Here is a 21,747-nt window from a genome sequence, read left to right as displayed (position 1 = left end):
CTACAAGGAGCCATAGATGGCGAACACCGTGTGGAAAAAAATCGATGGACGACTGCAGTAATTCCTGCTGCTAGATGAAGAGTGGACAACAGTTCATCATTCTGTGGTATTGCTGCTAGCGTCGCCGGGATCTTACTGCTGTTATGCGAATATCCAATCAATGGGCGCAAAATGACCATAGTCTCCATGTTGCACGATAACAACGGTCCCACGCTACTATTATCCGAAAGTACAGACGTATTGTTTGCTTAGCTGTCAGTATCGTAAAGCTGCGGTATTAGCTTGTTTGCAGCACGACAGGTATCCACATGGACAGTGCGATCTATGAAGTACGATGAACTGTCAAAATGCCGACCATTGTTGTGACTTTCGTTGAACGGCAGCACAAAGAGAGAGAGAGAGAGAGGATGACGGCAGTAGTGCGTCTACTGACAACACTGCTCATAGAACAGCACTAAGAGGACTTTGCAGACGAGATCGATTTCTGTGCGCAGCTTCGAGATGCACATATTCGTATGTAGAGTCTCCGAGGAGAATGAATGCTTCATGAGTCCAGGATCTGACATAATGGCATGAAGCATTGGTACACAAGACTATCACCTCTGATGGATAGCAGCCATTACATTCCCAATGTGTTCAAGCGGATTGATGTGTCTGATCTTCGACACAACGATACATTTATTTTTCTTTAAAATAATGAAGATGTTTTAGAGCCAATACAGAGGCTTAGCGACAGTCATTATTCCCACGCACTATTCGCGAGTGGAACAGGGTTGGAGGGATCAGATAGTGCTACCGAAAGTACCCTCCGCCACACACCATTAGGTGGCTTGCGGAGTATAATGTAGATGTAGATGTAGATGTCCATACAGTGCTGACCATTTCGGTTCAGAGAGAACTTGAATGTTTCCCTGAGTACCACCTTCTCCCGATCTCTCACGCACTGAAAGCGTTTGGTCATGGATTGACAAAGAGAGTTGAAGGAGAACGAGTGATGCATCTGTATTTGTCATGTAGACTCATTTCTGATCAGCATGGTTAGATCCAGTATTGCTGCCCGATGCAGCAGTTCTGCATACTAAATTTTGCATCATGTACACCTCCATCTCACCCACAAGTTCAGTCTTGTAGAGTGTGTACGCACTCCAAATAAAATTTCGTTTTTGGTCATCGTTTCTGGTACTGAAGTTTAGATGGTTAACTTCGTAAAGAGGAAAAGCTGAGTAACCACTGTAAATCAGAATCGTGTTACCTGTTTAGAACACGTAATGGAACTAAAATAAGAAAATAAATAACATAAAATCTCGGCAGTTGCGAGTAAGTGTCACGCAGTGAGGGTTCTGTACAAAATTAATTATGTACGTACATAGTTCAAGCTTTCGGCGAACGGAGGATATCGGCAGTTTTCGCTTGTTACTGACAGTGATACTGGAAAGATATCGGTACCAGTGATTCCAAGACTTTGAAGAATGGTTCTGTTTTAAGTTCGAAATCGGATAACAAATGACACAAGGGACCTTTTTCTTGTGATATAATTACTAAAAAATACAATTTCAAAATTTTTTCCTTTACTTGTGATGAGAAACCTTTCTTCTTGTCTAATTTAATGAATCTATAGGCTCCGAGGAATGAGTTTACAAGTACCTAAATTTGTGACGTAGATGGCCGAATCTTTTGAATGCATTGACTTAGAAGCTTATATTTATTACACCGCCAAGTTGCAATAGATCTTAGTATGTGAGATAAATTTCAACTTAATTAACTACCCCTGACTAAAAAAACGGAGCTTCAAAGATGGAGAGACAAACAGGCAGACAGCAAATGAGAGTTTCAAGTTCAAAGTTGAATAAGAAATGACAAAAACAACTTTGGTGTGGTATAATTACAAATTAACTATTTTTCGATCTTTTCCTTTCGTTGTACTGTGAAACCATGCTTCTTGCCAAATTTCATGATTCTAGGTAATCGGGAAGTACCTGTAGGTTTTGGTGAGTGGGTTTACAAGTATCAAAATACGTGACATAAATGGCCGTATCTCTTGATTATATTGACTTATAAGCTTCACACTTTTACATCGCCAGGGGACTGTAGACCTTAAACTGTGACGTAAGTTTTAATTTGATGCGTCTCCCCTTTCCTGAGACAAAGGGTTCTGAACAGTCGACCGGACGGACACGTACAGAACCTTAATTAAATAGTACCTGTTTTTTAAAGTGTACAATAATGATTAATATTTCGTTTGCAGTTTTTTCTATCAGATTTTAATTTTAATTTTTTGTGGTAAGATCTTGTGGGACCAAACTGCTGAGGTCATCGGTCCCTAAGCTTACGCACTACTTAATCGAACTTAAACCAACTTCCGCTAAGGACATTACACACACTCATCCCGGGGGAGGCCTCGAACCTCCGACGGGGGGGGAGCCGCGTGGACCGTGACAAGGCGCCATAGACCACACGGCTATCCCGCGTGGCTTTCTATCAGATGATTGACAACTCTTGTAAATTAGAATAAATAAAAAAAAACTTTGACATGATAAATGCGGTTCGTTCTCCGTCCATTCAACTTAACTGAAGATTTCCAACGTTCCTATAATTAATTTGAAGTGATGGTTGTGTTATTACCAAATTCTAGTCCAGTCTCTTCCACTTTTGAGTATTCTCGTAATGACAAAACCGTTGATGGATATTTATAACAAACTTATCTTTTTTTTTGACATTCCACTGACTCGTAAACAGTGGAAGTAACTGACTGAGATGCTCATGTGATATTTATAGGCCGCTTTTAACGGAACGGTTCCTTGGCACTTGAGTTGGAGCTGGAGATTTGGCGCTGGTATTGTGGTTCCACTGCACATACACTCCCCAAAACCGACGAAGACAGATCACACAGTGGGGATGCAGTGAAAGCGTGTCAGATGGACGCCTCCTCCTGCTTCGTTCGCCACTTTACCGGTCGCTGTCTCCCGTAATTATTAATTGAGAAGCACTACGCCCGCAGGGCTCTAGAATCCTCGTGGCGCATCGAATTGCCAATGCTTTCAGGGACTGCTTCAGACGGTCGAAACTCCGGGTGAGTTTAAAAAGTAAAACGAGAACAGGAGAACTGAAGCAGAATACACTCTGAGAATCAAAAGAATCAACATGAAATAAACTCTGTCGCTTATCTGAAAATATAACGATAACACAAATGATAAACAGATTCATTGTCACTATTGTGGATGATGAAGAGCGACTACAGTTTAAATTGGCTGTTTATTTAGGTATATTATGAAAAACGTCTTTTTTTTTAAAAAAAGATAAAAAAAGAAAAGGGTAATGGATATAACACTTCCCTCATAAACACCAGTTGAAAACACCCAAAGCAGACTGAAGCAGCAACCATCACCATTGCATGTTGCAAAATAACTGCTACAATTTACCAGTCGTTTATTTGTCGGTGAATTGTAATGTAAATCTGTACATCTTTTCAGATCACATGACATAAAAATATCCTTCCATACTCACAATAAAGCATAAAATAAAATCAATCAGAGTAACGTATTCACTGGACAGTGGCATCCAAAATTCCAGCCTATACACACTCACATGCTCTTGTTCTTGTTTCTATATAAGACAAACTAGGAGAAAATTTGCAACCCGCTACGGTGAACATATTGATGCTTTCTGACTGAAAAACTTAAGCAAGTCCAATTTTGTCTCACACATAGGCCCATCGCAATTACTCTGGTACACATTGCTGACAGAGGGTTACAAACCGAGCGAGGTGGCGCAGTGGTTAGCACACTGGACTCGCATTCGGGAGGACGACGGTTCAATCCCGTTTCCAGCCATCCTGATTTAGGTTTTCCGTGATTTCCCTAAATCGTTTCCGGCAAATGCCGGGATGGTTCCTTTGAAAGGGCACGGCCGATTTCCTTCCCAATCCTTCCCTAACCCGAGCTTGCGCTCCGTCTCTAATGACCTCGTTGTCGACGGGACGTTAAACACTAACCACCACCACCAGAGGGTTACAGATGAATCGCCTTGAGCAGTTATAGACTTACATTTACGAACCACGAGTAAACATCAACTCACGAAATCATTTATGAGTTAAATGAACCAATACAGAACATTTTCCTCCAGAATTTTCAAGACAACCTTGCACCAAAACAACTTCAGAAAATACAGTAATAAGACAGATTCATTCTCCTGCATTACTTGTTATTCTATCGACACACAATTACAAACAATCATGTCAGAGGAAAATCTGCAACTGAGCATTATACCACAAGTTGAAAATACCGCTACATTTGTAAGGTTCTTTTATTTAGCACACGACCGGTTTAGGGCTCTTATACGCCCATCTTCAGGTGTCGTAACTTGGTGCTGTGACCCCGAGCGCCGCGGTGGAAGAGTACAAGACGCGGTACAAGATGCTCTGCGCTCCTTGGTAGCACATCGCGTCTTATTCTCGTCCACCGCGGCGTTCGGGGTCACAGCACCAAGTTACGACACCTGAAGATGGGCGTATAAGAGCCCTAAACCGGTCGTGTGCTAAATAAAAGAACCTTACAAATGTAGCGGTATTTTAAACATCTGGAATAAACAATTAGTAATTCAAGTAATGTACAAAAGTACTCTCCACATCTTTTATTCACGAAATAACCATCTCACTCTATTAGTTTACCAGTAACCGTTGTTCGTTTTTGCTTTATACGAGGTTTGTCCGGAAAATACGTATAAAGGTTAAATAATGTCTTTATGTTACAAGTTGCAGTCACCGCCAGGTTGGACTACTGCTGTAATCAATCCCATCAACGCTCAGTTAGAGTCAGAGCACTCTGCGTGAAGGTGGGGGTGTGTGGCAGCTTGTTGACAGTTACCCTTTTTCACCTGCCGTCGCCATGGAGCTCTCTCTGATTGAGGAACAGCAAAGCTAGGCAAGAATGGCCGTGAGATTTTTGAGTGTTTGAAACAGTTTAGGGAGACAATTCTCTGAAGGAACCAACCGTGAACAAGTGGTTAAAAAGGTTCCGGGATGGCCGAGAAGAAGTGAACGATGACCCTCGCCTAGGACGCCCGTCGACATCGAATTCCGATGCAAACGTTGAACGAATTCGGGCTTGTGTTCTTAAAGACCGTAGATTGACAGTCAGAATGATTGCTGACGAGCTGTCAATCCCCAAAACAATCGTTCACGAAATCCTGACACAAAAACTTGAAATGAAGAAATTGTGCGCGAAAATCGTACCGGTGCTCTTGACGCCAGAACAGAAAGCAAAGAGGATTGAGTGTTGTCAGGATTGGTTGGAAGCAGAGGAACGAGGGGACTCTCTCAACCGAGTCATCACTGGAGACGAGTACAGGTTTTACGAATTCGATGTGAAGCTCAAATCTCAAAGCAAGGAATGGAAACTAGCAGGAGAACCGAGAACAAAAAAGTCGTGAAAATCAAGGTCCAATGTGAAGACAATGTTGATTGTTTTCTTTGATTCTAGGGGCATTGTTCACAAGGAATTTGTCCCTCTCGGCCAGAGAGTGAACGGAAATTTTTATGTTGAAGTTCTGACACGTCTCAGAGCTCGTGTGGCCCCTAGTTCGACCGGAGTTGGCAAAAAGGGGCAGGTGGATCCTTCATCACGACAATGCGCCCGCTCACACGTCGCTCGTTGTGCGCGAGTTTTTGGCCCGAAGCTCTATCACCGTGACAGACCACCCGCCTTATTCACCCGATTAAGCCCCGTGTGACTTCCTCATGTTCTCGAAATGCAAAATGATGCTTCGGGGGCGGCACTTGGGAGATGTGGAAGCCATCAAGGCGGAAACGACACGGCGACTGAACAACATCAGAACTGAAGACTTTCAGTAATGTTATCAACAGTGGAAACGACGTTGGCAGAAGTGTATCGCGTCTCAGGGCGAGTACTTTGAAGGAGACCATATTGTAATACCTGAATAATTGTCAAATAAAGTTATTATTCAACATTTATACGTATTTTCCGAACAAACCTCGTACTACCATGGCTCCATAAACGCCAGCGTAATTCACGCACACACGTAGATCATTCCATGACCATCTATGTCTGTCACTTACTCCAGTAACTCATTCACTACATAATTATGTAGCAAACATTTCACTCTGTTTGTTCATCTCTACCTTTTTGATCGGTGTTACTTGTATATTCTCAACGTATAAACAACCCTACATTTTGTAATGTCGTCTTGCGTGCGTTACCAATGCTTGTAATTACTTTACTCTGCAATTTAATGCATCCGACGTCAAAGGCCACGACGTGAAAAGAGTGGTATGCAACAGCTTCATACTCTTTGTACTTACGTTTACTGTTAGCGTACTTTGAAACGAGACGCACCTACACCCTCTCTTTGTGTGTGTGTGTGTGTGTGTGTGTGTGTGTGTGTGTGTTTGTGTGTGTGTGTGCTGGCAGAAATGTACCTTATCCGAACAAATTTTTCATGGATATCATGAGTTAATGCAACGCAAGTGCCCTAAAACATAACGAGTTTCTCGTTTCAGACACATTGCTTTAACTAACGCCTAAATTTTCGTTGTTTTCACCAGCATTACGATCGTAGCATCTACCTGCAGGTGTTACAGAAAATAATGGTCCTACAGCATCTCCGTCCGATGATGAGCCTGCAGTGCCACCAAAGCTAATCTAGTAAGTCGTATTTATTTCAAAAGTCACTTCCTGTATATCGTAAGTAAATAAACCGTCTTTAAAGGGAGTCTTTATTTCGATAACTCGCAATCACGAATGTTCATAGACTGTTACAATGATTAACTTTTGGCCAACGACGGAGTATTTTTGTTTGTTTATGTACGTTGTTTACCTGGGCTATGGGCTCATTGCGCCTCGATCAATACAAAACCTAGCATGTGTTGATGAGCAATTTGAAGTAAGATTTTCATGTGCGTTTTCTGCTCCGTGCAGACAGCGTCAGTGTGGTCTCACACCACGAAGACCTTGATACTGACTCACCACAAGTTACTATCCACGTGATGCTGCTATTCCAGAACATGCAACAGGCCATGGACGTAATGGTAGACTAGATTCCCGCCGTCAACCCCATCAGCCTGAAGCTGTCCAACTGGCTATCCCGCGCTGATTCATTAATGGGGGAAGGGGAGAGGGGGGGGGGGGGGAGCCGGAAAATCGGACCCTTGGCGAAGTATGTCGCCAGAACGGAGCAGCATTTCGTAGCCCATGGTATCACATGTAACACCCAGCAGTTCACAACCTTCTTGGCCTGTGCACGTCCCGAAATGATTTACTGCAACAGCTTAGTCCTGAAATGGACCCAATCGACGTCTTAAAGACTTGCTTACCATAATATTCCGACTCTCAAGTGCATGTTGTGGCGGTCTGGCATAATCTTTTAGCTGCCACAAGCTTAGTTGACAATCTTAAGTGTATAGTTAAACTGTAAGATTTTAACCCCAGTCTATCGGTTCCAGTGTACTAACACGACAGGTAAAATAATCCTGTGAAGTTTTCCATCCCAGAGACTTGATTCTTGTACATTCACCAGATGAAGGACTCCGTACTTACTACCTCAAACTCAAGCATTCCACGTTTACACCTTGCCTCCCCATCATTAGGACTTTCGCACAGTCTCTGCTTTCGTCAGCAACATTACACGACATTTCGCATGTGTTTTCAGCCCACTCGCCGACACGAGCACCAGCCACTGTCTTCACGGCCCTAAATTCACCGAGCGAGGTGGTGCAATGGTTAGCACACTAGACTAGCATTCGGGAGGACAACGGTTCAAACCCGCTGCCAGCCATCCTGATTTAGATATTCCCGGATTTCCTTAAATCGATTCAGGCAAATTCCGGTACGGTTCCTTTAAAAGGTCACAGCTGACTTCCTTAGCCATCCTTCCCTAATCCGATGGGACCGATGACCTCGCTGTTTGGTCCACTCCCGGAAATCAACCAACCGACTAACCAAACCAGCAACCAACGTCCGTCGCCAGTAAAGGTCACCGTCATGAAGCAACTGCTATGTTAACCACCCACTCAAAACAGTGTTGTTATCACCAGGCTAGGTATTCTTCCTGTGGCAATACAAAACACAAGGCGGAATTTGGCCAGTCTTGCTTCAAGATGAATGTACATTACGACCGCACTAAGGCCCCTTCCTCCGGAGTTGAGGAGGTGCCTCAAGTACGCACCACACCATTTACATGTTCACGATATGCTCCCTGTATCTGATAGACTATTAACACTTATGGTGAAAGTGGACACAGTTCCTCTGAGTTTCACGTTGACACGTTTCTTCCACACCTATCATGATTTTTCATACTTATCGTCGCTTGGGCTCACCTCCGCTGCAGCAAGTCTCCAGACGCCTGCGGTCTATCAAAGTAAAAAAACAATTTACGCTTTTCATTCATTATCTTCTATTGTCTTCATGACACGCAACTTGCTTGTAAACACTGGAGGAGTAACAAACATGCTTGATTTTTAATTTAATCCTTTGAGTTTGGCAGAATACGACTCCACCACAGCATTCATCCATCAGGGGATAGCTGCTACATATTCGACCTATGCTCCATAAGGTCTCTTTCTTCTCATTCTACCATCAGAGTCACGGACTGTGAGACTCATGTCACACTCCATCCGACAGCCATTTCCCACTCCTTCAAAACACAGAATGTTCCATTCGCTCTCGGTAATAAGCTACAGTTAGAATTACAGCACCTCCGAGAAGAAGCCATTCTCACTGCAGTCACCAGCAGTCAGTGGGCCACTCCCACCGATCTGGTAGAAAATCCTAATGGCTTCCAGCTTGAATCTGAAGTGGCTTCAAGACCAGAATCAACGCTCAGTCGCCCGCATCTCGTGGTCGTGCGGTAGCGTTCTCGCTTCCCACGCCCGGGTTCCCGGGTTCGATTCCCGGCGGGGTCAGGGATTTTCTCTGCCTCGTGATGGCTGGGTGTTGTGTGCTGTCCTTAGGTTAGTTAGGTTTAAGTAGTTCTAAGTTCTAGGGGACTTATGACCACAGCAGTTGAGTCCCATAGTGCTCAGAGCCATTTGAACCATTCAACGCTCAGTCTGTCACTGGTGCCTATCCCTTTCCGAAAGTGGACGACATTATGGCTCAACTCGCGAGATGCAAGATTTTCGCCAACATTGATTTGCACCATTCTTACCTAGAGCTCCATTTGGACGAGATGCCATGGAGCATTCTGATCGTTAACACTCCGTTCGGGATAGTCCACTATAACAAGCTCCTTTTTGACATTGACAGTGCTCCAACTATTTTTCAAGAGCACTTGGAACAGCTGACACAGGATGCACCCAGTAAAGTAAACTATTACTATGGCATACTAGTCACCAATAAAAACGCAGAGAAATTGACTGAGAGAGAGCGGCCTGAGCTGGCGAGGCGAGCGCATCGCTGCCGTTGCGCGCTTCGCTTACTCGGCCGTTGAGAGCTCGTGAAGAGGTTTTCTGTGCTGTGGGCGCCGCGGATAGCAAATTGTCGTGCGTTGTTTTGACAACGCGTGCAAATTGTCGTGTTCCGCGCCTCGCAGCATGGGGAAGAAGGGTGCGCAGAGGAAACCTGCCGCTACGAAGGGTCCTTCGGTTGTGCAACTCACTGAGTCTGCCGACCGTGCAAGGAACTCCAGAGAAGACGAGTCGCGGCCTGTCCCCCCTTTGTACGTCAGGTGCAAAGGCGGGTGGACAGCGCTGTTCGACACCATGACGAACTGCGCTCGGAACGAGGTGGTCTACGAGTCTGTCGATACAGACTCGCTGATCTGCGTTCGAGCCGCAAACGTGGCCAACCACAGGGCGATCAAGGTCGCAGTGGCCGACCACATCGTCGACGCGCCGCCGGCGCGTGAGAAGGCACCTTCCGTAGGAAGGATGAAGACGACTAAGGCACTCCTCAGGGGGTTGCCTTGGTGCTGTGACGAGGCAGCGGTCCGGGAAGGGCTGCTGCGAGCCGGGTTTGGTAATGCAGCCGCAAGGTTGCACAACCGGACCAACAGGAAGAGGGCGCCGCTCTATGCCGTGACCGTGCAAACGGTCGACGGCGGGAGCGACATCTTCGACTTGCGGAAGTTGCTGGGCTTCCCGGTTACGACGGAAGCTCTCCCGACCGCCATGGATCCTCAGCCCCAGTGCTTCAGGTGCCAGGGCGAGGGCCATGTTGCGAAGTACTGCCGCAACGCGGCGCGGTGCGTCAAGTGCTCAGGTGAGCACGACAGCCGCGCCTGCGACCGCGGCAGCAACGCTCTGCCGACTTGTGTCCGGTGTGGCGGCCCGCACGTCGCCAGTTGGCGCGGTTGCGCGACTTTCTCTAGCCGCAACCGTGCCGGGGGCGGCGAAGCGGCCGCGGCCGCACCGACGCAGCAGCAGAAGAGAAGACGACGTCGGAAACGGCGTAGGGCGGAGATCAGCCCGGTGCAGCTGAGGGACGGCGCAGCAGCAGATCCACCTGCCAGGGGCGGGGACGGCCGCTCGGAAACGGGCAGCCAGGACGCAGCTCGCCCTCCCGCGAAGAGATGTGACTTCGAGCTCGGCATCGCCGTGAAGGAGGCCACAGCAGCCCTCAAAGCCGTCATGGCGGCGGAGAGGGCTGCCTTCGCAGCCGCCGTGGCTGCAGAGAAGGAAGAGGCCTTGAGGCAACTGCGAGCAGTCTTCGCCCAAGGCCTCAGTGCAGTCGTACCTGCGAACACTCCTGCGACCTCGCAGAAGGACGTTCGCGCGCCTGTCCCAGCGGTTGCCCCAGCAGCACCGCAGGTGATAGGTGCAAAGAAGAAAACCGCCAGGGCAGTCCTCATCGCGCAAGCGTCGCCGCGCTGCCGCGCCGAACTTTTATGTTACAGGGAGTAAGCCACTGCGGCCGGCCCAGGAGACAACGAGGGAGCCCAGCCGCGGCACCGGACTGACCCAGCGAACGACCACGCAGTGCATAGGTAACGTTGCACGATACCTCACGCTAACCCCCCTCACCTTGCATGCTCTGTCGCAGCTAGCAAACCGCTACTGCTCTTACTGCCCGTCCTACTGTCGCAGAGGTTTTTTTTCCCTTGACGCTGGCCTTGGCACTTTTTTTCCTCTGCTCTTACAACCGCTACCCTTCGATCGCTTTCGACCACTTCTATCTCCTGATGGACCATGTTAATGAGTAGTCTTACCCAGACGCATGGATAACATCACAGCCTGCATCCTGTGACGCCTTGATTCAAAACTAACATGCATACCGAGGTGACAATAGAACTTTTGTGTTGGTCACCACGTTGGTGCGGGCGTGGAGGGGCCCCATCCTTTGTAAAAAGACTGCTTCCTTGGGTGGAATAACTTGGTCAGTTTCTCAGTGCTTCAGGAGTACGACCTGTACCACAATATATTCAACTCATCCAGCAACATCTAGTCCTGAAGGAAATTAAACAACTACAGTCTGTGCTCGGCTGGCTTAATCATTATCGTAAGTTCATCAGACATGCCTCGGCCATTGCACAACCACTCAATCAGTTGTTCCCAAAACATGTGAAGTGAAATGGGACTCCTTCCAGCGATGAAGCCTCCCGAGATCTCAAGTAAGCTCTGCTCTGTCTGACGTACCACTCATCAGAATGTTTAATTGTAGCAGTTCATGCTTCTGATTACGGTTTGGACACGGCGTTATCTCACGAATTAAATGATGTGAAACGTCCTATTACATTCACATCCATCACAACTCAACTAAAGCCAAACAAAATTGGTGGCCCTGGCTATTGCGTTCTCAATCTAAGTACACTTCTAGCCATTAAAATTGCTACACCAAGAAGAAATGCAGATGATAAACGGGTATTCATTGGACAAATATATTATACTAGAACTGAAATGTGATTACATTCTCACTCAATTTGGATGCATAGATCCTGAGAAACCAGTACCCAGAACAACCACCTCTGGCTGTAATAACGGCCCTGATACGCCTGGGCTTTGAGTCAAACAGAGCTTGGATGGCATATACAGGTACAGCTGCCCATGCAGCTTCAACACGATACCACAGTTCCACAAGAATAGAGACTGGCGTATTGTGACGAGCCAGTTGCTCGGCCACCATTGACCAGACGTTTTCAATTGGTGAGAGATCTGCAGAATGTGCTGGCCAGGGCAGAAGTCGAACATTTTCTGTATCCAGAAAGGCCCGCACAGGACCTGCAACATGCGGTCGTGTATTATCCTGCTGAAATGTAGGGTTTCGCAGTGATCGAATGAAGGGTAGAGCCACGGGTAGTAACACATCTGAAATGTAATGTCCACTGTTCAAAGTGCCGTCAATGCGAACAAGAGGTAACCGAGACGTGTAACCAATGGCACCCAAAAAACCGTCGCTCCGGGTGATACGTCAGTATGGCGATGACGAATACACGCTTCCAATGTGCGTTCACCGTGATGTCGCCAAACACGGATGCGATCATCATGATGCTGTAGTCAGAACCTGAATTCATCCTAAAAAATGACGTTTTGCCATTCGTGCACCCAGGTTCGTCGTTGAGTACACCATCGCAGCCGCTCCTGTCTGTGATGCATCGTCAAGGGTAACCGCAGCCATGGTCCCCGAGCTGATAGTCCATGATGCTGCAAACGTCGTCGAACTCTTCGTGCAGATGGTTGTTGTTTTGCAAACATCCCCATCTGTTGGCTCAGGGATCGAGACGTGGCTCCACGATCCGTTACAGCCATGCGGATAAGATGCCTGTCATCTCCACTGCTAGTGATACGAGGCCGTTACACTGCTTTTGGTTCCTCGTAAATCAGGGCCACTGGGGGGTTGTACTCAAAACGCCAGTGTCCCGTAAATATCTGCACTGGCGAGGGATCGATGCAGTTATTGTCAACATTGTGGTTGCATGCGAGATCTGTCAAAGCAAACAGGCTGCACACTTTCACAGATATTTCCCTTCACCAGATACATTAGTGCCCTGTACCTGACTCCGTTTCATCTTTAGACACTCCTACCTAGAATAGTCATGATTTATCCTGGTTGCCATAGAAACCAGATTCCCCTAAGTTCGTCGCATGTCTTCAAGGTTACAAAATATCCAGACTCTGGACAAATTTTCTGCTTGGTACAGGCTATGCAGCCTCTGGGACAGATCTTCTCCACAAAAGGACTCATCGAAACCGATGACAATGGGCCTCAATTCACATCTTCCTAACTTACCTGTTTTGGTTGTTCCAATGCCATTGCTCTAGGGCACACAGCGTCTTTTTCACCCGACATCCAATGATCTACCGGAACAGTTTGGTCGCATGTACAAGCTGCAGTTAGCGAAGGTGCGCTCTCCTCACAAATTCGAGGAAGCCGTAACTCTGTTTTTGGCATCAAAGAGGCCCACCCACCAGGACGACGGCCGCCCGACCAAAAAGCTGTATGGACATCACGATCACTCCAAACTCTCCATCCCTCATCCTACGAGCATTTCTTCTCCCCATCTGCGGTCTCGACTCCACATTTACTCCTATTGTAATAACATTTACTGCTCCCAGAATAGATGAAACGCCTGTTAAGCGTAATAGTAAAGTATCCAGGGTCAAAGATGACACCTGGGAGTTGCTTTCTTCTGCACAAACAGCCGCCGATGAGTGTGGCAGAGGTCATTCATTTATTGGGACAGCTAGATGTACGACTATATAACGGTAGCGTTTGTCGCAACCATATCAACCAGGTGCTCCCACGGAAAGCAACCACTCTTCATTTTCTTCCCGAGTCGAACGCACCTCTCCCAGAACTCTGGACGGCACAGCATATGTTGATGACAGTTGTCACTGGGCCGAAAAATACTTTGGTGGACACCGACCACAGCCCAATGGGATCACGAGTCCCATGGGTGACCAAATAAGAGGCGACAGGTTCGTCGGCCATCGACACTGCAGTAGTGTAACAGTAGCCTAATGTGGATGGTTGGTTGATTCGTGACTGGGAGGGTAAGGGACCAAAGAATGAGTTCACAAGTCTCTCCACCGTCGAAGGCATTACATCAACAGACGACAGAGCTCCAATCATACACGCTGCCCAGTGCAGCAGGTGACAGGCAGGCTCCGCTAGAGGTCACCCGCCCCGCGGACATCTTTGCGTCCATGGGCCACGTGGTCACCAAGTAGTTCCTCTAGTGTATGTACATAAACTGAGTATTTAGAGCGGGGAAAAGTCACTCTGAGGCATATTCCATCTAACTCTTGCCAGGCACCAGCAGCACCGGCCAGGCGAGACGCCAGGAACTGCCTACGTCTTCACCAGGACTTGGCTTCTGCGTCGGAGATGACCAGGAGCCTGGAATCGGCTGTCGCCTTTCAGTTCCTTATTGTGTTCTACTTCCAAAGGTATATTAAACTTTGTCTGTTTCATTATTACGCCCTTCATCCCTGAATTCGGAAGTGTGTAATTTCAGTGCCAATTACGAATTTTTGCTAACTATTGTAGCGATTAACTTTTCTACAACGGAGGAGCTTTTTACTTTATGTACTTTGCATTGTTCTCATTGCACCTCGATCGGCGTGAGAATTAGCACTTACAATCCAGGCGTTAATCTCTATTGGTCCAGGGGAACCACTATAAACCGTAATCTACATGGTTACACTCAAATTCGAACCAAATCTTCCAAAATTCAAAATCAGAGTCTTAGCCAAACGCAGCCTGTCCCCATATGTATGAAATAGTTAAAGTCATACGCTCTAAGCTTAATTCAAGCATCCGCATACAAAACTGGTCATATATATTGCTGGTCACTATTTTCGTTTCTAGAAAAAATGTATACTCACCACGCCATGTTGGATCGTACTTTGCACCATCGATAGATACATTGCACGTCCTATTCAGTTCGGGATTAAGTTAATTTAAATGGACTTCTTTAAACCTCCATACGCTTTATGATCTCTCTTATTCTCAAGATAGCTACTCGGGACACACCATGAAGATAGAAGAACCAGTTCACTCGCAAAATTTCACCTGCAGAGCATTTCGTTTCTTCCAGCTATTCCAGTTCTCTGTGATACACTTCCGTATGGACTATACCGACCTGTTGCCATACCATCAGGGCTTTTCTGAATTTTTCCGACGCCAAGTCTTGCTCATACACAGCCCACTCGCTGGAGAAGTAATCTACAATTGATCGCAATAACACCACGTGTGCTTTCCTTAACAGACGCTCTGCACTTTTCTAGCGTACTGTCAACCAGTTTGTGCTTTCCCCTCAATTTCTATGCTATTGATCCCGTGTGTTGGTTGCATGAAATATCGCTTCCTAATATTATGCCGAGGTATCGAAAAGGTGTGCCAGGCTTCAAAGATTCGCAGTAATTTACGGTGTTTCAGAAATATTGATCCAGTTTCACATGGCCATATCTTCTGCATGAATGAGGAAAGGAACATCGAATACATTTAAAATGAAAGTGTATCTTGGAGCCTTTTGTAAATTGTCCAAATGAATAACCGCCTGTCGTGGTCTACAACGTAAAGTATGGTCACCCACTGCCTCGTTTAATTCACAGTGAACTTCGAGTAGAGATGGTGACAACACGACAACAAATGATGTTCTCCAGTTCTCTAGGTGCAATTCAGTTACAACTGTGCGGCGTGATTTTCTGCAAAAGTACTGCAGTGTACCTCCAACAGCACAAGGGGCTTACGAATCTACACATTAAACCATTCGCCTTCACGATCACCTTACGTAGCGGTATAGGTATTTATTTTGTGAGGTTATTGGAAGAGTATGTCAATGTACCTCCCATTCCAACAACTCTGGGTGAAATGAGTTGCTATATTGCAACAGCAGTGATGCATAAATTACGAGGGGCCTTCAGTACGTATTGCAACAATTTGTTCTAAAAACACGTTGGTTTTATGCAGGGTTTCAATTCGCTATATTATTCCTGACTCCTTTGGCTACAAAACCTTATTTTTCAACATCATCTCCGTCGAATGCAATGGCCTTACGCCAGCTTACTCGGAGGGCCTGTAATCCCGCATGCTGCCACTTTAGTTTTCGACGCCGCAGTCAACGTCTTGCTGCATCAATAACCTCCCATGATCCACGTACTGCTTCCCACCGAGTGCATCCTTCATTTGGTCAAAGAGATGGAAGACGGAAGGTCCCTGCAGTAGGAGGAAGAATAGTGCAATGAAGTTTTGTCAGCTTCTCTCGAGTGCATAGACTTCTGTGGGGTCTTGTGTTATCATAAAGAAGATGAAACTTCCTGGCAGATTAAAACTGTGTGCCCGACCGAGACTCGAACTCGGGGCTTTGCCTTTAGCGGGCAAGTGCTCTACCAAGATGTTCGTTTGCCAGCCATTGTAGCCGAGCGGTTCTAGGCGCTTCAGTGTGGAACTGCGCGACCGCTACGGTCGCAGGTTCGAATCCTGCCTCGGACATGGATGTGTGATGTCCTTAGGTTAGTTAGGTTTAAGAAGTTCTAACTTCTAGGGGACTGATGACCTTAGATGTTAAGTCCCATAGTGGTCAGAGCCAATGAAGTGTAGAGTAGAGTTATTTATTTGATGCACTGCTGTGTGATGGAATCCTGTCTAATCAAATTATTTGTGGTGCAGGGAACTGCCGTTAATAATCATTTGTACACCACTGCTGGTCCGTGTTACCCAGGATCGGGCACCACTTACGCACGCCCCGTCGGCTTGCTTAGCCGGTTGTGAACCCCATTTGGAGTACATACGCTCGGCAGCTCTCGCTGCTTTTTGTCTTTCGCGCTGTTTCCCCCAACCGAAGGTCCCCTACTTAATGTTGCTGCTGAAGTTTAGTTTATACGTCGAATAATTCTGAAACTGTACCCATTAGCTTATGGCCTTGACCTTAAGTAAATTCTGATGTGTGCTGCTAATCTGTTGTAACTTAAGTATTCTTGTGTTACTGGAAAATATGTTAACTATTCAATTGACGTGTGTTTCTGGTTTGAAACTTATCTTGCCAAGATATTGGTTTTAGATTGTTTTTCATTGTTCCAAGTATGGTTTTAGGATTTTTAATCACTCACCTCTAATGACGTTTTCCTACCATTTGGTAATTAAGTCCTTCCTGATATGTACTGGTACCGTTGTTTACATTTACGTCTGCCTTTATTACGACTTTACCCTTACGTCATTCTGTATCTTACATGAGGGGTGTCTTGCCTTAAGGAATATTAAGTCATCGTGGGTTAAAGCTAACTTTAAATTCTCTGTAAATTATTTAAACTGGCATTGAATTTTAAACGAGTCTCATAGCGTGAACTTTTAATTAATTTAAAAAATAAGCTTAATTGGCTTCTATGTGATTATACCGTGTAAAATAAATTTGTTCTAGCAGTGGATGAAGTGTGTAAAATCCCCAGTGGTCCAACCCTTTCCGGTTTTCCTACCTGGCTGAATTAAGAGGCAGTAATTATTACCATTTCAGAATGAAAAGGTTGCCTTTTCGAAGTACTGATTGTACATTTGATATGTATGCCGGCTTCTGTCGATACCTGACGACAGCGGAAAAAAGTGAGGATTTTAATGCTGCACGGGGGAGAGAGAGAGAGAGAGAGAGGGAGAGAGAGAGAGAGAGAGAGAGAGAGAGAGACGGAGAGAGATAGAGACTCCTGCTCCCTGAGTCTTGCGCTCCTATTCCTTTACGCCACCCGATATGGAAGGATGCAGAGGCGCTACACATTGCTGCGGGCCGCGTTGTACCTTCTGTTTACCGTGGAGCACCCTGAGGAAAAGAATTTTTCGAGCAGTGCCGTCCGGCAGTGTGTTGCGTCGCTTACATTTACACTGAAGCGCCAAAGAAACTGGTATTTGCATCCTTACTCAAATACAGACATATGTAAACAGGCAGAATACGCACTGCGACGGCAACGCCTATATAAGACAACAGCGTCTGGCGCACTTGTTAGATCGGTTTCTGCTCCTACAGTGACAGCTTATAAAGATTTAAATGAGTTTGAACGCGGTGTCGTAGTCGGCGCACGAGCGATGGGACACAGCATCTTCGAGGTAGCGTTGAAGTGGGGACCTCCCCATACGAACTTTTCACGAGTGCACTGTGAATAGCAGGAATCCTGTAAAACATCAAATCTCCGACATCCTGCAAGAACGGGAGCAACGACGACTGAAGAGAATAGTAAAACGTGGCACAAGTGATACCCTTCCGCAAATTTCACAAGCCGCAACATTGCTACAGATTTCAGTGCTGGGACATCAAAATATGTCAGCGTGCGAACCATTCAACGAAACGTCATCAATATGGGCTTTCGGAGCCGAATGCCCACTCGTGTACCCTTGATGACTGCACGACCCAAAGCTTTTCGCCTCGCCTGGGTCCGTCAACACCGACATAGGACTTTTAATGACTGAAAACATATTGCCTCGTCAAATTGTATTGAGCGGATGGACGTGTACGGTTGTGGAGACAACTCATAAATCCACGGACCATGCAAATCAGCAGGGCACTGTTCAAGCTTGTAACCTCCCCACAAAAAATTTAAATTGAAATGAATATAATAATTATTATGGATAGCGATTCTAATTTTTGTGTGACCTCAGAACAAAATTGGTTCCCATTTATAATCTCCGTGCACAAATGCTTTCACATTTAATGTACCCACAAAATTCTTTTCTCATTTAATGTAAGCTCGAAACAGAAAAATTCCTAAACCTCATAATAAAAAAAATAAATTCAGTAACCTGGTAAAACTTGGACAACAGCAGTGCTGCGTCGTGGCCCTGTAAGATCATTCTGAATAAAAAAGCAAAAATTCTTACCTCAATTAAAAAAAACGGCGAATATATCTGCTCTTACCTAAAAAAATTTTTGACACAGCTCCGTGCGATGTTGGCTTATACATTTGTGATTTGTGAAAGGAAGCAACTGATTTTTTTGAAATGAATGCTTTTTTTAAAAAAAATTACTTTATATTACCGAAATTATTATTAGGACATTTTTAAAAACATTTGGATGACAGTTCAGATACATTACTAGATATGCGCGACGCTGCTTCTTTACCTTATACAATAATACTACATCTCCAGATTCCCGACCAGAGCAGACTGCAGACAAGCGCAGACAACCTCAGACAAGCGACTAGCCACAACTAACTGCTACAGTTACACAGTTCGTACTGCAGTCAAGACTGCTCTCTGGTCAGCGATTCTCATATCGCAGACAGCGCATACCTCTTACATAACCCTCCACTGTGGGGGGGGGGGGGGGGGCAAAAATTTGGCAGCGATGGTGAGTCAATTGGACTTGCCATGAGCAACAAATTTTTCTTAATTTACTAAGTTTACAGTCACAGAATATATACGTATATATAAGTGCAGAACATGAAATAAAATATAGTGCACATGCACTGAGTACAGAACATATCAAGCAATGACAAAATGTATACGCAATGAGTACAAAACATATTAACAAATGACATAAAGTGCACACGCACTGTAGTACAGAACATATGAAGAAATCACAAAATGTATACGCAATGAGTACAAATCATATTAACAAATGACACAAAGTGCACACACACTGTAGTATTTTTTTTACCATTTTACAAGAACTAGGATGGGAAAGGGAAGGATTGCATCATGGTTGTAGCACAGTAGGTTGCACATAGCTGCACTGAAAGTCCATATCTTTCTACAGAAGCACAACACCAAGTGAGACAATCTGAAGTTCTCTTCCCTGAAGTGTTAATCAGTGTAGCCAAGACACTGAAATGTCGTATTAATATTCAATGTTATCATTTTGGTAGTACATTAGGTACACAAAAGAGTGGGACCATAATAACATCTCCATCGCTCAAGGTGATGGACAGCATGTCGTGTCAACACCACGTTCCTGTAAGGTACACCAACGTAGAATTAGTGCAAAAACCAAATATAGTGCTCCATGATCATGAGGATGCACATGACAAACGGATATTGCAGTAATTCCTGGTAATTAGGTCAGAAGGTGAAGGACATTGTAACCTCCCCCCTCACTTATCGACCTTAATGACAGTGAAAAATGAAACCGCGTGTACCTAATGGGAGTTTTGGAAAAGCAATCGTCACCGAAGTTAACCTGTCGGTAAAGAGGGAGGAAAGGGTTACATCTAAATGAAAGGAAAAATGCAAATGAAACTGGTGGAAATTAATTTTGAAAAGGGGTAAAGTTAATAAGGAAAGTAAATGTGCAGCCGTTACGTTAACAATTAACTATCGGTAATTAGGTATTTGAGATTTGGGGGAAATTACGGTCGCCAGTCCTAAGGACAATTACTATAGTAACTGAAAAAGAAAGGTTATTACACATATAATTAGCACTAGAAGCGTGGCAACTGAAGGTTGACACGTGTAGTGTGAAAACTGAAAGTTTGTCAGAAGTAATAAATTTCGCTACACTCTGACTTAATTTAGCAAAAGAATTACTAAAACCGGAAAATCGAAAGTTAATTTAGTGACTGAAGTTAATAGTGAGCTTTCTTTCTGAAGCACATCGAAATTCAGTAAAATACGGTTAGTCTTGGACTACCTCAACAATCATTTCAAAAGCTACTTGAATCTACGCAATTTAGAAAGAAGAGATTTAACTTTGAATTTGAATTAAATGATTCTGAACAATTAACAATAGTAAAATGTAGTACGTACCAAGCTGAGCTGCAGTCACAGGTAAGCTAAAATACGGTAACAAAGCTCGTACTCTTAATTTGTGATTGTGCAATTTTAATATTGTAGCCAGATGAACTTTGAAATTAAAGCAGTGAAATCGAATGATGCTGGCGTTTGAATTTCAACGACCCTCGGGCTCATTTCGAAAAGGAAGGGACCCTGCTTGGCAATGCAATTGGGACAATGAGCAACAAAGGTTCATGCTAAGTTGCTGTAATTTTGCGAGGCAAATGGAACAAGATTAAAAGCTGAGGTCTGCCATACAGTTCTAAAACTTTACGTGCTTCCAGTCTTCCTTGTTGGTTTATTGAAGGTTCGAAGCCGTCGATCGAGGAGGTGGCGACAGTCACTCATTGTCGGCCGTCGCTGTTGCAGAAGCTGGATGTTGGCGCGCCTTCTTCTCGACACGGTCACCAGGCGAAACGGGCTCTTGATGTGCGCCAGCTAATGCTTCCCGTCCGCGACACCATGTCAGAAACTATCATCGCGAGTCGAGCGCAATTACATGCTGCCAAACCCCGAAAGCGCGGCAACTCGCGGGAGCGTCACACAACACACCTGCTCCACTCGCTACTCCCGCCAGACTCCTTCTGCTCTGCCCGCGCTCCACGCGGCAGAGTTAACACTACCAAAGATCCTACACACTTTGATTCTTCACACGACCCATCGATGTAATCGTTCGATAGCAGTTTTCCCTAGGCAAGACCCAGCGTAAAAATACAAATACTCTTTACACAACAAACCAATTATACATCGACATAAGTGCATAAATATATATATATACAAACAGTAAAACAATTACAATATATAAAGAGACAGAAATGTCATATCTTGAGGTAACAAAACAAGGAAAAAAAATAATAGTACAATAGATGGAAATAGGAGGATATGCATTTCCGGCGTTACACGTGCCCCACATTGTCTGAGGATGTTCGTGTAACGTAAACAGACTCAGAAAATGTCCCAAAAAAGAAACAGCGGAAATGCATATGCTCAAAACATCAACAAAATTTAGCATTCGTCTAATTAACCATAAATCAATTTTTTAGACCATAATAATTGAGTGGAGACACTCCTAATCTTATTCCACTCTGTCATCTTGATCAAAATAAAA

The sequence above is a fragment of the Schistocerca americana genome, chromosome 1, assembly GCF_021461395.2.
Source record: "Schistocerca americana isolate TAMUIC-IGC-003095 chromosome 1, iqSchAmer2.1, whole genome shotgun sequence".
Taxonomy (NCBI): domain Eukaryota; kingdom Metazoa; phylum Arthropoda; class Insecta; order Orthoptera; family Acrididae; genus Schistocerca; species Schistocerca americana.
Note: the sequence above shows the minus strand (reverse complement) of the source record.